The following is a 13,423-nucleotide window of genomic DNA, read 5'->3' on the forward strand; positions in this document are numbered from 1 at the left end:
CATCAAGACCTTCGATAGTAAATCAAAAAATACTCAAATCTATCCATACTATATTTCTTGGTTAGCTATAGATAAGAGAAGGCACTCAGATCAAGAAAACTGTGGCTGTTAGGTATTCATCCCATATAGCACGAATTATAGTAGTGATCTATTGTAAATCAGTCCATAAAATACTTCCAAGAACTCTCTCTCTCTTCAAGCTTTGCTCTTTCTTGGTGTTACCCTGTTACGAGCTACTTCTCTTCACAAACAAAAAACACGAGATATCTGCCTTTTTCTTCGCGTTTTTTATTAGTATATTCCCTACAGATGGTACCCCTATTCTCCTCGAAGTTGCATTCCATTCCCTGTCCTTGTTAACAACCAATTTTAGCACAAAAATCCATTTCCTAAAGTTCTGAAAAGCATACATTAATAGATAAAACTCTTCATATGTAAAGCATCATATAAATATCTAAACTCAAGCATGAACCACATGAACTTGTCGAGTAACATAAAGAAGACTAAAGTTCCACTAAGCATGTAAGCCACTTGTTAAATCTCCATATCCAATCACTAAATTGACCTTCCAAAACATGTACCTTCCGCATACTTACTTAATTGGCTACCAAACTTGGTAGGGATATTCCTTAGGTGTAAACACGCACCTTGGATTTGTTGTGTATCATCGAAGGCTTCCCAATCAATAACGGATTTCAAAACATTAAAGCTATCCAAAACTACAAACTACAATAGCCTACATTGCAACATGTATGTATCGTACTTATAATGCTCTTACCATAGCCACTCTAAACTTGCTCCTCCTTCAGCATGTGATCAACTTCTTATCCTTCAATACGTTAAGAGCCTTCATCTTCATCGTCTTCCTTATTTTCCTCTTGATCATTTTATATACTGTCATTAGTAAGCTCAATATCCTCTTAATCCTCTTCATATGTGCTTGAACCTCTTCTCTTAAATAGTTTGATCCTCTTTCCTGCAAATTGGAATCTCCACATCTGTTGCATCCAACTCGTAATAAAGAGCATAGGAATAATTGTCATACACATGCTTAACAATGTAAGGACCAAACCAACTCTTAGAAACCTTCTCGATGGTACTAGATTGATTGTCCAGACTACTATCATACATGAGTACCCAGTCTCCGTCCTCTATAGCTCTTGGTCTAAGTTTGTGCTTTTGTCAAACCTCTATTTGTTTCAAAGCCTAGCTACCTTCAATATTTTTATTGTGAAATTTATGGCTTCTAGCCTTCTTTCCAACTAATGGATCCTTAGAGCTAGTAGCTCTTCTTTAGTCATGCCATCCTCCCATGGCAAGACACTCCACATAGTAGCCACTTCTTTTATTGGCATAATCATACATCAATTTAGCAGGCATATATATTGTCATGACATTATATATGGTATGATCAACCCATAATGCACATGGAAGCAATCGTGGCCACTCTCTAACTCTACCTCTTCATGCCTTTTCTAATGCCTTGACAATTGGAGGATGCCTTCTCTCACTTTTCCATTGCATTGTAGATTATTAGTTGATGCTAGTGCATATTTGATCCCTGGTATAGAGAAGAATTCCCTAGCCTCATTAGCATTAACTTCTCCTCTATTTGTAGTAATCTTGCCCACACATCCATAGCGATTAAACACTACATCTAGTAGAAACATGTATATAGGATTTGTAGCTTTAGTCCTTAAGGCTCTTCCTTCAACCTAATTAGTAAGGTCCTCATAAGAAAGCACAATATACCTCATTTTCCACATTCCTATAGGTATGGTCACAAGATCAACAACCCATTTGCAATGGGTTGATAAAGGATAGGTAGGTTGTAAATCATATTTATTTCTCATTGATGAATACATTTGGCAAGCGCCACAAGATTCAACAAACTGTGGAACATCCTTTACATAGCTTTTTGCCAATACCTCTCTTTAAACTTCTCAAAAGTAACATATATAGCTTTAGGACCAACCTAAAGACTCTCATGGAATTCTTGCATAATCATCAACTAAGTTGGCCAGCAGTCACAGTCCAGTCACAATGGAGAGCCTTTCTTCCTTTTTGACTATTTCCAAAGAAAGCCATCCTTTAGAAAATATCCATATGCTTTTCTCCTAATTCTCTTGAACTCTTCACCTAATCATCCATCTTTCCTTGTTAATGTACTCAAGTACTGTCCAATATAATAGCCATTCTCCCTTATATAAATTTTCTAGAAACATTTTCAATGCTAAAACATAACATTTGTATTGTCTTTCCTCTACTATACATGTTCTATTGTTGTACACACTTTTCTTGCTACTATACTCACAATTATAGTTGTTGTAATTATTAGCCCTTTTGTTGTACCTATTGTATTAATTGCCAATCATGCATTTGTGAGTGCTATATTTGCATTTATAGTAGCTCTCAATTCATTTTTAGCAGTTGTACATGTACTTTCAACTGTGATTTCACCTCATCATCGTGATTCATCATCTCATCCTCATCTTCAAACTGTGCCATGGATAACATATGTGGGAGCTTTCGCTCAACCGCCAAGACCCACAGACCGCTTATTGTTTCAAGCGTTCCAAGAGAGCTCTAATGGCTATCTCTCACCTAGTCGACGCGTCGTCGATCCTACGAGTGCAGTGAGCTTACCTTAGTGCCGATATGAGTTACCTCCTCTCTCACACACGCCGGTAGCTCCACGATCCTAGATGCTAGCTTAAGCATCCTCAAGCCTCCTCCACCTCCAAGCTCCATCCTCCATAGCCGTGCGCGCAAGAAGAGAGAAGAGAAGAGAAGAAAAGAAGAGGAGATGGTGAAGAGCTTCGCCCTCTTGATCCCTCACTCTCACACACTCACTCCCTCACACTCTCACACTCCCTCTCTCAAGAGTACACACAAGCAAGAAGATGAGAAGGAGAGAAGAAGAAGAAGGAGACTCTTGTTGCCACACACCAAAGAATGATCTCTTATTCACTTTTTGAACTTTATATATACAAACCCTAAAATCTCATGGGCACCCATCCCTTTTTTACATGACTGGCCATTGTGGCAAGGTCCTTTTTCCATTTTCCTCTTCTAGCCTTGTGCCTCTAGCCTACACCCATCTAATATTTTACAATTGGCACAGGAGGGAGCCTGCCGCTCTTTTACAAGAGTTTTCCGAGTTTTTTGAAGCGCCTTTTTATTTACAGTTGTGTTTTTTGCCCCGGTTCATCTGTAGAGGCCGCCTGCGTGTCTTGTTTCTTTAGAGGCCGCCTGTGTGTCTTCGTTCTTTTTCCATCTTCCTTTTTCTTTTTCCTTCATTTTTTCACCGTCTCGACTTGGGGTTAACATTACCCTCCTCCTATACGGGTGCCAGTCCCATGGCACTTCGGCGTTGGTGTAAGGGTGAGGGCCACATGTAAACTCAGGTGCTTGTGGAAGCTCAAGAATGATGTTCATCGGAGTAGCTCACTGAATGCCATGGGTGGGCGAGGGCCTCCGAAGTTGGTGGTTTGGCGCTTTTGGGGTGCTTGAAGAAGAAGGCGCGGTGATCTACCTAAGGGGAGTGCGTTCCTCAGCGTGTTGGTGCATTGTGCTCGTGCTAGTGGAATGGGGAGGTGGGTTTAACCGCAAGCGAGCCCGGGTGATGTTCCACACTTGAGGATCCCATTTGTGCCAAGGGGGTGCGGTACCAGTGGGGCTTAGGGTGACAGGTCTAACCATAGGTGAGTGTTACCTCCCTAGGTGTATCCTGCCCTTGATGTGCCCTAAGTGTGAAGTGGGGGAGCAAAAAGGCTAGGGGGTTAGGAGCGGAGCCAGCCGACCGAAGCCACCGGAGATGCCTAAAGGACCCCTAGGTGCAGTGATCGTGCATTTGTGGTGCTAAGTGGTTCTGCAAGTGAGTTTTTTTGTCCATTCAATGTGGAATGGCGTTCGTGCTTTTCTTTTCTTCTTCTTCTTCTTCTCTTTTTTTTGGTTTTTTTTAAAATACATTTAGGGATAGTATTACATTAGGAGTATGACAGCCAAGTCTAATTTTCATCATCGGAATGGGGGGGGAAGGAGGGTGGATGTATTTGCATAAAAATTGGTGGCTCTGCATGTACCCTTTCAGGTTTATGCGGATGTGGAGAGAGGTGGTGGATAGGAAGGGGTGATTACACATAGTGAATTGGCTCTGTCACTCATATCCTCTAGGAGAGCTAGGCAAAAGGAAGGTAGTATGCTAGCTCTCATCATTAAGCGGGCTATAGCACAACTATCAATAGCATTGGGATCAAAAAAGAGGGGAGGCAAGCCGTTTTCTTGCGGTTCCGGATCTTGCTTGAGTAGGAGGAGCCTAAGGTAATTACATCTAGTTATGAAAGTGGGATCGGGACAGGAGGAGAATTCCGCGAGGAAGCATGTCATGAAGTCGGTTAGGCTTCCTAAATCAAAAAGTAGAGCATCCTCGAAGGAGGTGGCATTGGATTTATAGATGATGGGGAAGTTATGCCTCCCATGGGGTGGCGACAAAATCCACACCTACCCTATGAGGATACGCCATGAATGTGGGGTCGTTCCTCTCGTAGGGTAGGGTATTGCAAAATGCCATCCAGGCGAGCATGTTAGTATTGCATATTTTCCTTCTCCAGAGGGTTGGCAGTCGTAGCCCCTTACGGTGTGTGGCACTTCGTACACTTTGTCTTGCCAAAATTCAGCTTCCTCCATGTCCCATAGAGTGGGGGTTCTTGCCCTGTCATCCAGCCATTTTTGGCCTAGTCGGCTGCCAGCCGCGATCACCTCCTCCATTACTTTGATCAGCAGGACCCTTCTCAGGCTGTTAGACATAAGGAAGCTGAAAGAGAAGGGGTCCTTTTCGATTTCCTGCCGTTCCCAGACCACCAGCTCCACATGGAATTGCGTCGGGAGGTCATCGAAGCATGGTGGGAGGGATGCGGATGGCCGCACGACTGGCTTGGCCTGCAGCTTTTTCCTGGCTTCTTCTACCAATCTTTTCTGTCGCTCCTTGAGCGTGGCTTGTCTGTCTAAGGGCAGGTCAAGTGGTTGTTGTTCTTGATTGTGCGGCGAGGGGGGTTGTGGGATGACATCTTCCACGAATCTATTCACGTCGACTTCGAATTCGGCTTCCTCCCCCTGCCGGTTTCCCTGTGGTGCTCTCTCTTCAAATCCTAGGGCATCCGCTTCCTGGGGGGCTAGGCTGGCCAGTAGTAGGTACTTCCGTTGCTCGTCCAGGCTCAGCCTAACCTCTGCAGGTTGGGGTGGCAATTGTAGTCTTGCATGTAGGGCTCTTCATGCAATGTTGAGCTTTCTTTGTGCCACCTCCAACAGCCCTCCCTCCTCTCATCAGCCTTCCTTCGCCTTTCCTCTTCTACTTTTCTCTGCTCTTCCTTCTTCTTCTCTTTTTCTTCATTTTCCTTTCTTTTTCTCTCCTCTGCCTCCTGCTTTGATGCCTTCTTAGCCTTCTGTAATTGCTCCCTTTCCTTTTCTTCTTCCTGTTTTTTCTTCTTCTCCCTCTCTTTGGCCTCCCTAAGGGACTCTCTCTTGGCCTTCTCCAAGTCTTCTTTCTCTTTCTTGTGGCCCTCATCATCCTTTTTCTTTTTCCTTTGCGCTACCTTCTTCTCGGTCTCCTTGACTTGCTTCTTATTTTTCTGTTCCTCCCCTTCTTCCTCTGTCTCAGTCCTATCACTGGACCTCTCTTGGTGTTGATGAGGAGGTGATCTGTTGGGTGTTTCCCCCTCCCCCTCTTCTGCCTCCTGCGCTTCCTTCACGGCCTCCTAGATAAGCGCCGTTAAGACACCTCCATACCCGATGTAAGAGGCCTTGGATGAAGCTTTTTTCCTCTCTGTAGCCTTGGAGACTGGGGACCCTCCACTTGCTGGCACACTTCCTAAAGCCAATGCCTTAGTTGCCTGGTTGATAGTTTTTCTTACATATCCGTTCCAGTCAACTTCGTCCAAAGTGTGGGCCGCTATATTCTCCAGCATGGGCACGTTGATTTGGTGCATCAGGGAGTTGTAGCGTTGGCTGGAGAAGAGGACATGTACTAGCTTTGCTTGCAGCCTAGTTTCTGCGTCGGGGATGTCTAGGATGCCGATGTCGTCATTGGTGAGTACCTCCTCCTTTTTCATTTTCAGCATCGCATAGACATCCCTCTTTTGTTTTCTCTCCATCTTTGGATCCAATCCCAATGCCTTCTCTACCAAGACTGGGTCTAGACGGACCTGCACCTACTTGGCACTTTCTCCTCTACCCATCGTTACTGTGCCGCATTCTCGGTCTGGATCGTACGATCTGAGAAACTCTACACACTTCAGGTGGTCCAGCTCCTGTGAGAATTTTTCAAGGTACTTGCTGAAGTTACATTGCTCGACCACCCTCCTAGCTGCTTCCTCCCTAGCCACCACAACTTCTATGTTGCGGACACTTCGAAACTTAAGCTAGCCGAAGGTGCGGTTTTCTAGGTGGATGCGATATTGCTCTCTTTCCTCGTCTGTGAATGGAAGTCGGTGGGCGCGGTCTTGCTGCGACATCTTTTGTTCCTGTCATAAACCATAATTTTCATTAGTGCTTGCGACATAATAATTTGCTGGAAAATGAAAACTCTATGCTTTAGAATGACTTCATTAAGATCCAATGTATGTTCTCTTTTTCAGACTTTGACTTTTTGCCATTTACTTCAAAATTTCCATGCCCTTTTTCTACCCCATCCGTTTTTTATAAAATATGTCTATGTGTTTCACTGACTTTGATTTGATTTACTGACTCTGATTTGATTCACCTTACCCCCTCCCCTTCTAGCTTGAGAAGAATCCTTCCTAGGATTTAGGGTGAGAAGGTTAAGGGCTTTCGGCTTGGAGGTGTAGGGGTTACTTGTGAAGGAGCCAAGTATAGAAATTGGGATTGTATTCCAAATGGGCTTCGCGGTCCAGGTCAGAGGGTTTAGTCCCCACTTGGGTGATGTATGTGAGAACATGGATTAGGAAGTCACCCAAGTTGACTCGGCTAGCAATGTGTAACTCCTCCTCGGTCAACAAGCGGTCGAGGTAGGGGTGTCCTTTGATGTGTTCTTCTATAGGTTGGCCCCGCAGAGTGGTTAACACTCGATATGAGGTTGGCGCGACATATATGGGGTCGTACTCTACGGTTTTGATAGCGCGGTGCTGCTCAGCATTGGTCATTATTCGGCATCCTTCAACTTCCCATTACAACCTAAGAGCGTACCAATGCCTTAAGAACTGGGATTCTGTCTCGGCAAGCCTTGATAGCTCTACAATTTCTTGGTCAATGATGATAGAAGTGGCTCGATGATCATACAACGTGATGAGGCGTCGTTTGATTGCTTGCTCTTTGGAGATCTCACTACTGAGCAATTTAGCAGCAGAGGTAGCGGCTTTTGCAAATGAGAATTCAAACGTTTCCCAAGAACAAGGCATCGTTTGAACTTCGGTTGCGAAGGATTCGTCCAATAGGCCTAAGTCGAGGTGATCATAGCTCAGAGCTAGCGACACAAAAGTGGCATCCAGTCGCTTAATGCAATCCACCACCTCATTCCCTGTTTCTTCAGCTAAATCAGCTGCTAGGGAGAGAAAGGATTTCCTCTCATAAGAGGGCCTAAGGCCTGCGGTGGGTGGTTGGGGTTTGGTAGGACTTGAGCCTTTGGCGACGAAAAGTTGCGGTGATGAGTGTTCTTGAGCTTGCGATTGGGTCGCTGGGACGAAGGCTGGGTTAGCAGCAGCCTCGAGTGACGGCCTGCTGCTTTCAGGATGGATTTGGAAAGTCAGATCGACGCTGGGGGGTGATGACTCTTGTGATGACGTTTGTCGCTTGGGTCGATAGGCTTGGGCGACTCTCTTGGGTTCGCGCGTGGATGAACTTGATGGTTGTGGGTTAGGGGAGCTCTGCAGCTTGTGGTTTTGAGGTTCTACGGTTTTTGGGATGATCAAGCTTGAGGCTGGCGTACAAGTGGTGCCTCTGGCCGTGTGGGCCTTAGGTATCCATAGCCAAGCATTGCCCTCATAGTAGCCTTGTGCGTGCAAGAGGGCCTTGGGGACCCATCTTTGACTGATTACATGTCTATTCCTGTAACTGCGTTTGGGTCTCCTAGGTTTAGAGTTTCTGGTTTTATGAGGGTAGGAGCATCGACTCCTAGGCGGCTGTTGCGGCTGTTTAGGCATCCATTGAAGACGAGGCTGTGGGGCCTTAGCTTTGGCTGCTATGGGTTGCGGTCTATGAAACTCGGGGAGTGGCGGCCGCGCACTACCCCCTCCTTAGACTTGACTACATATGTTTCTATCGGTGGCTTTGTGGCCCAGGATGAGGTTATGCAGCCCTTGTTGAAAGCTGTAACAATGCGAACGTTGCCTATTGCAAGGTGGATGCGCTGCGATGCGTAGTTAACATTGCAGTGGGTCTGCTTTTTGAAGGTTCGCCCCAGCAGTGACTCTGTGCCTGTGTTTTTAGCATTTGGCAACACGTAAAAAATCACTGGAACTGTCTTAGACTCGATAGAAACAGCTGCTTTGCACTTACTGAGTAGTGCGTAGGAATGGGCCCCATATGGGCTTAATTTGGCAGTGGTGGGTTGAAGTTGTGGTTTGCCAAGTTGAGTCCAATGATCATGGGTTAAGACATTGAAGTCAGCTCCCTCATCGACTAAGGCGTTGAAAGCGCATGTTTGTTTTGCTGTGACTGTAATATGGAGGTATGCGGGTTCTACAGCTTCCTCATCCTCGTCGTCGATTTCAGTGATTGTGGCTACTCGTACTTTGACAAGCGGTTCTAACATTGGGGGCTCATGTAAAGGGTGCATAGGAGGGTAGTACTTCTTGACACGACTGCCATTGAAGAAGCCTATCCCTTCACCATCTAGGGTCTCAAGTTCGACATTGCCTGTTCGACTGATTGCACGAACTTTGAAGGGTCCAAGACCTCTAAATTTCATTTTTTGCTTATGCCCCCTAACTGAGTAGAGGAGCACTAAGTCGCCCTGTTCGAACTCGCGCTGCTTGATGTGCTGGTCAAACCAGCTCTTGTGTCGAGCTTTCTCACAGATCAACGCATGGGTGGCTAGAAGATGTGAGTCTTCGAGAGGCATTCGAGCTCAACAAGGCATTGCGTCCATGCCTTCTTCCCTTCCCATTGTTCTTGAAACGCTATTCTTAGGCTAGGAACGAAGAATTCTAATGGTAGAATCGCTTCTGTTCCATATGTCAGCCTAAAGGGGGTTTGACCGATAGCCGTTTTATAAACTGTTTAGTAAGCCCACAGAGCTGCCATTAGCTTGTTGTCCCAGTCACTACATGAAGCAGAGACAACCTTGGTTAGGACATTGACAAGAATCTTATTCGTTGATTCGGCCTGGCCGTTTGCTTGAGGGTAGTAAGGCAAGGATTTGCGATGGATGATGAGGAAGGTGGACAGGAGATGCGCGATCACTTCATTGATGAAGTGCGTGCCTTGGCCACTGACCAGTTCGATAGGGCAGCCGAATCGTGAAATCACTTGCTCCCATAAGAACTTAGCCGTCGTTCTAGAGTCGTTTTTCGTGTTGCTCGTGCTTCTGCCCATTTAGTGAGGTAATCCGTGGCCACAATGATGTACTTGGCTTGCGAATACTATGCCACAGGACTGACGGGTCCAATGAAATCAAATTTCCATTTTTTTAAAGGGTTGTCAAGCAATAATTGGGGTTAATTCCATTTGATCCTTGCGAATTGGACCTTTGTCCGCTAGCACTCGTCACAGTGCTTTGATGAATCGTGCTGCGTCGCAGAAAAGTGTGGGCCACCACAATTGAGACTGCAACACTTTCCGTGATGTCGTGTCTCCACTAAAGTGCCCTCCGGCAATGCCGCTGTGCACTTTTGAGAGCACATCGTGCATCTCATATTTGCATACGCATATGCGCAACAATCCGTCTTCCCCCAGCCTATAGAGTTGGTCTACAATCAGCTGATAGGGCTGGATCTTAAGGATTAATCACCTAAGTCAGGCTTTTTCTATCGGTCGGTCGGGCAGTCCGTGCTCAAGCACTTGGACTATGTCATCTGCCCAATATGGCGTTAGATCAGCCTTAAATAGATCTCTCTCACTGGAAAGGTTAAACAGATGGGCGTCAGGTAATTCATCAATAACACCTTGTCCAGCGGCTTTTCCGGTGGGAATGCGTGACATGTGATCAGCCATGTAATGTTGTTTTCCCTTCCATACCACCACAGAGAAGTCAAACTCTAGAAGCAAAAGGAGCCATCAAGCTATGCGTCCTGTAGCACAAGGTTTGTTTACTAGATAGAGCAAGGCTTGATGGTCCACGAAGAAGGTAAAGCGCGTGGCCAAAGATAATGCTGGAATTTCTTCACAGCGAATACCATGGCTAATCTCTCTCTTTCTGTTATCGAGTAGTTTATTTCCGTTTCAGTGAGTTGTCTGCTAGCAAAGCTCACTGGATAGTCTAAATTGTGTTCGCCAGGTTGGCACAACACTGCCCCCACGGCAAACTTAGAAGCATCGATATGCACGTGGAAAGTAATGGTCCAATTTGGGGCTTGTAGGATTGGTGCTATGGTTAGAGCCTTCTTCAACTCTTCGTATGCCCGTTGGCATGCTTCGGTCCATTCGAAGACAATAAGCAGCTTGTACAAGAGTCTGGCGATCAACGCATAATTCAGTACAAACCGTCGATAGTATCGAGTATGGCCTAGGAAGGATTGAACTCCCTTATGGTTGTTTGGGGGTGGAAGGTCAACAATAACCCTGACCTTCGAGAAGTCAATGGCAATGCCGTTCTTCGACACCACATGCCCTAGGATGCACCCATGCTTTACCCAAAACTAGCACTTTAAGGGGTTGAAGGAGAGACAATATAAGCGACACCGCTCGAAGACCGCTCAAAGTTTGTCGAGGTGTTCGATCCAGGTCGAGTGGACACAGAGGTCGTCGACAAAGACTTCTAACTCCTTGCGAAGCATGTCCTTAAAGATGGTGCACATGAGGCGTTGGAAAGTGGTAGGGGCATTACTCAACCCAAAGGGCATGACTATGTAAGCAAAGACGTCCCACTCAGTGGTGAAGGCAGTCTTATGCCTGTCTGCAGGATGCACTTGCACTTGGTTGTACCCTGAGAAGCTGTCCAGAAAACTGTAGGCTTCCTTGCCTGCCACTCTCTCAAGCATGTGCTCGGTGTACGGCAACGGATAGTTGTCCCTCTTGGTGGCAGCGTTTATCTTCTTGTAATTGACGCACACTCGGATTTTTCCATTCTTCTTCATCACGATGACTATGGGCGATATCCAGTTTGTGTGCTCAATTTCGTAAATGAATCCTACTCTCATCAGCTTATTAATCTCTTCCTTGACAACATGAGCATGTTTTGGATTCATAGGGTACGGTCAATGCTTGACCGGCATTGCATCTGGCGTCATGGATATGTTGTGAGTCACGACACTCGGATCTACCCTCTTAAGGTCTTCTAAGGACCAGGTGAACACGTCTATGTACTCTTGTAAGAGAGCGACAAGACTCGTTTCTTCTTCATTAGTCAAGTCATCAACAATGAAGACTAGTCGGGGTGTTTTCCCTTCCTGGATTAGGTCCACCTCTTTGACCTTGGCTGGTCCCTTGATTGGTTCACTCGTTTGCGCTTAACGTTTGGCACCTAACAGAACTACCACCCTATCCCCTTTTTTGAATTTCGTAAATCGTTTAGGGAGGTCCTGCGGTTTTCTCTGTTCTTCCGTTCGTGTATCCCTAGGTTGTTTTGCCTTTTCCTGCCTTAATAGTCTGTGCCTCAAGTGGACGGGTAGTTCCCCTTGGTGTGTCTGGTTTGGGCGGCCTAAGGATTTCTAGATCACTATCCGAACCAACCTCCGATTCAGAGTCGAACCCTCCGTCTTCGCTAGAAGAGGTGGTCTCCCCTGGTGGGCGCAGTTCAGATGGTGATTCAGTCCTAAACACTGATATCATTCCTAGCTGGGCTAGTCCTGCTTGCTCAAAGTCTATGGCTCCTATGTGTTCCAACCAGGCGCGATCACATTCCATGCACATGATTCCTAGTTCCATCCTGAAGATACTCTTTTTTTGCGGGTTGGATTCTGCTCATATTTGCTCTATTTCTTGTCATTCAGTGTCGTATTTCACGGTATCTACCTCACCCTCACTTTCATCACTGAAGGATTGGCAGTCTTCGTATTCGTCGTTAGAATTCTCTTGATCAGATTGCTCGTCGTCTCCTAGGGCTTTGTATATCTCTGGTCGTTGGTTAGGAACCAGGGCCTAGTTATACATGAGGTTTAAGTCATGCACTCTGGTCCATTGCCACTTGGATTCATCTAAGAGGCCCTGGACTGGTTTGAAATTTGCAGCTGGATTGCCAGCTAGCTTGTCGATTAGGTATTCCAGTATCTCCCGGAGTTCCCTTTTGTTGGTTGGGACTTGGGAGTTGATGGGCTTCGGTTTCCCACGAAGGCTTCCTGCTATCATGCAGACTGGTACGGAGGGTGTGTCGTTAGCCTTGCCGATTGTTTTGATGGCTTGCTCATACGCCTCGTGATTAGAGAACGGCAGGTCGATTGTAGCAAGGACATACATCCAATCTCGCTTGTCCTCTGGGCATGGGATATACTCGGTCAAGGGCCCATATGACTTTTTGACCTGAGCATTACCCTTGAGCATAGCAGAGATGGCATCTAAGTCGACTGGTGAGGTCTTCTAGGTGTCCATCTCTACTCTCACGGCGTCCGCCCTATTGCCAAGGAAGATCAAGCCGTTACCCCAATCTTCGATGACTCTAGCGTTGCGCATCCAGGGGCGGCCTAATAGGATGTCGTGGTCCACTCCCTTCATGATATAAAGTCAACAAAGAACTGGACACCTGTGATCTTCACTAGCCAATTCTTAAGCACCCCGAATGGCTTAACTCTCATACCGTTTGCTAGTGTGACATTAAACCTAGTAGTCTCAATAGGAGGGTTTTCCCAAGTCTGAAGCACTGCGTGGCTAAGCACACTAACCCCAGCCCCCGTGTCCACGATTCCCTTTCTCGTTGTATCGCCTAGGGCTAAAACCGGTAAGACCGCATGCATCTCAGAACCTTCCCAGAAGGCATTGATGTGCAAGGATTTAGGCATAGAGTGGAGCATCAAACTCGGTATTTACGTCTCTACATCATGGCGATGAGGGTCTGCCGTGACCTGCTCTTGTGACCCTTCAACCCACTGCTTAAGATCTTGCCATAGGGTGGGGTGCTACCTAAGCAGATCCCCCAAGCTAAGTGTTACAGGGGTAGTCACCAACGTGGTCAGGAGATCGTTGGGTGTTCGTCTCTCCCCTAACCTGGATTGTCATAACCAGTGGCCGTGACTGAACTGCGGCCCTGTAGTAGCATCAAGGCTTAGCCTTAGTGGCACCGCTTGTGGTGCAATTGCTTCTCTTGACTTTGGTTGTG

Source organism: Lygodium microphyllum, chromosome 28 (assembly GCF_053477565.2).
Source record: "Lygodium microphyllum isolate KBCC chromosome 28, Lygodium_microphyllum_v1.1.10, whole genome shotgun sequence".
Lineage (NCBI taxonomy): Eukaryota > Viridiplantae > Streptophyta > Polypodiopsida > Schizaeales > Lygodiaceae > Lygodium > Lygodium microphyllum.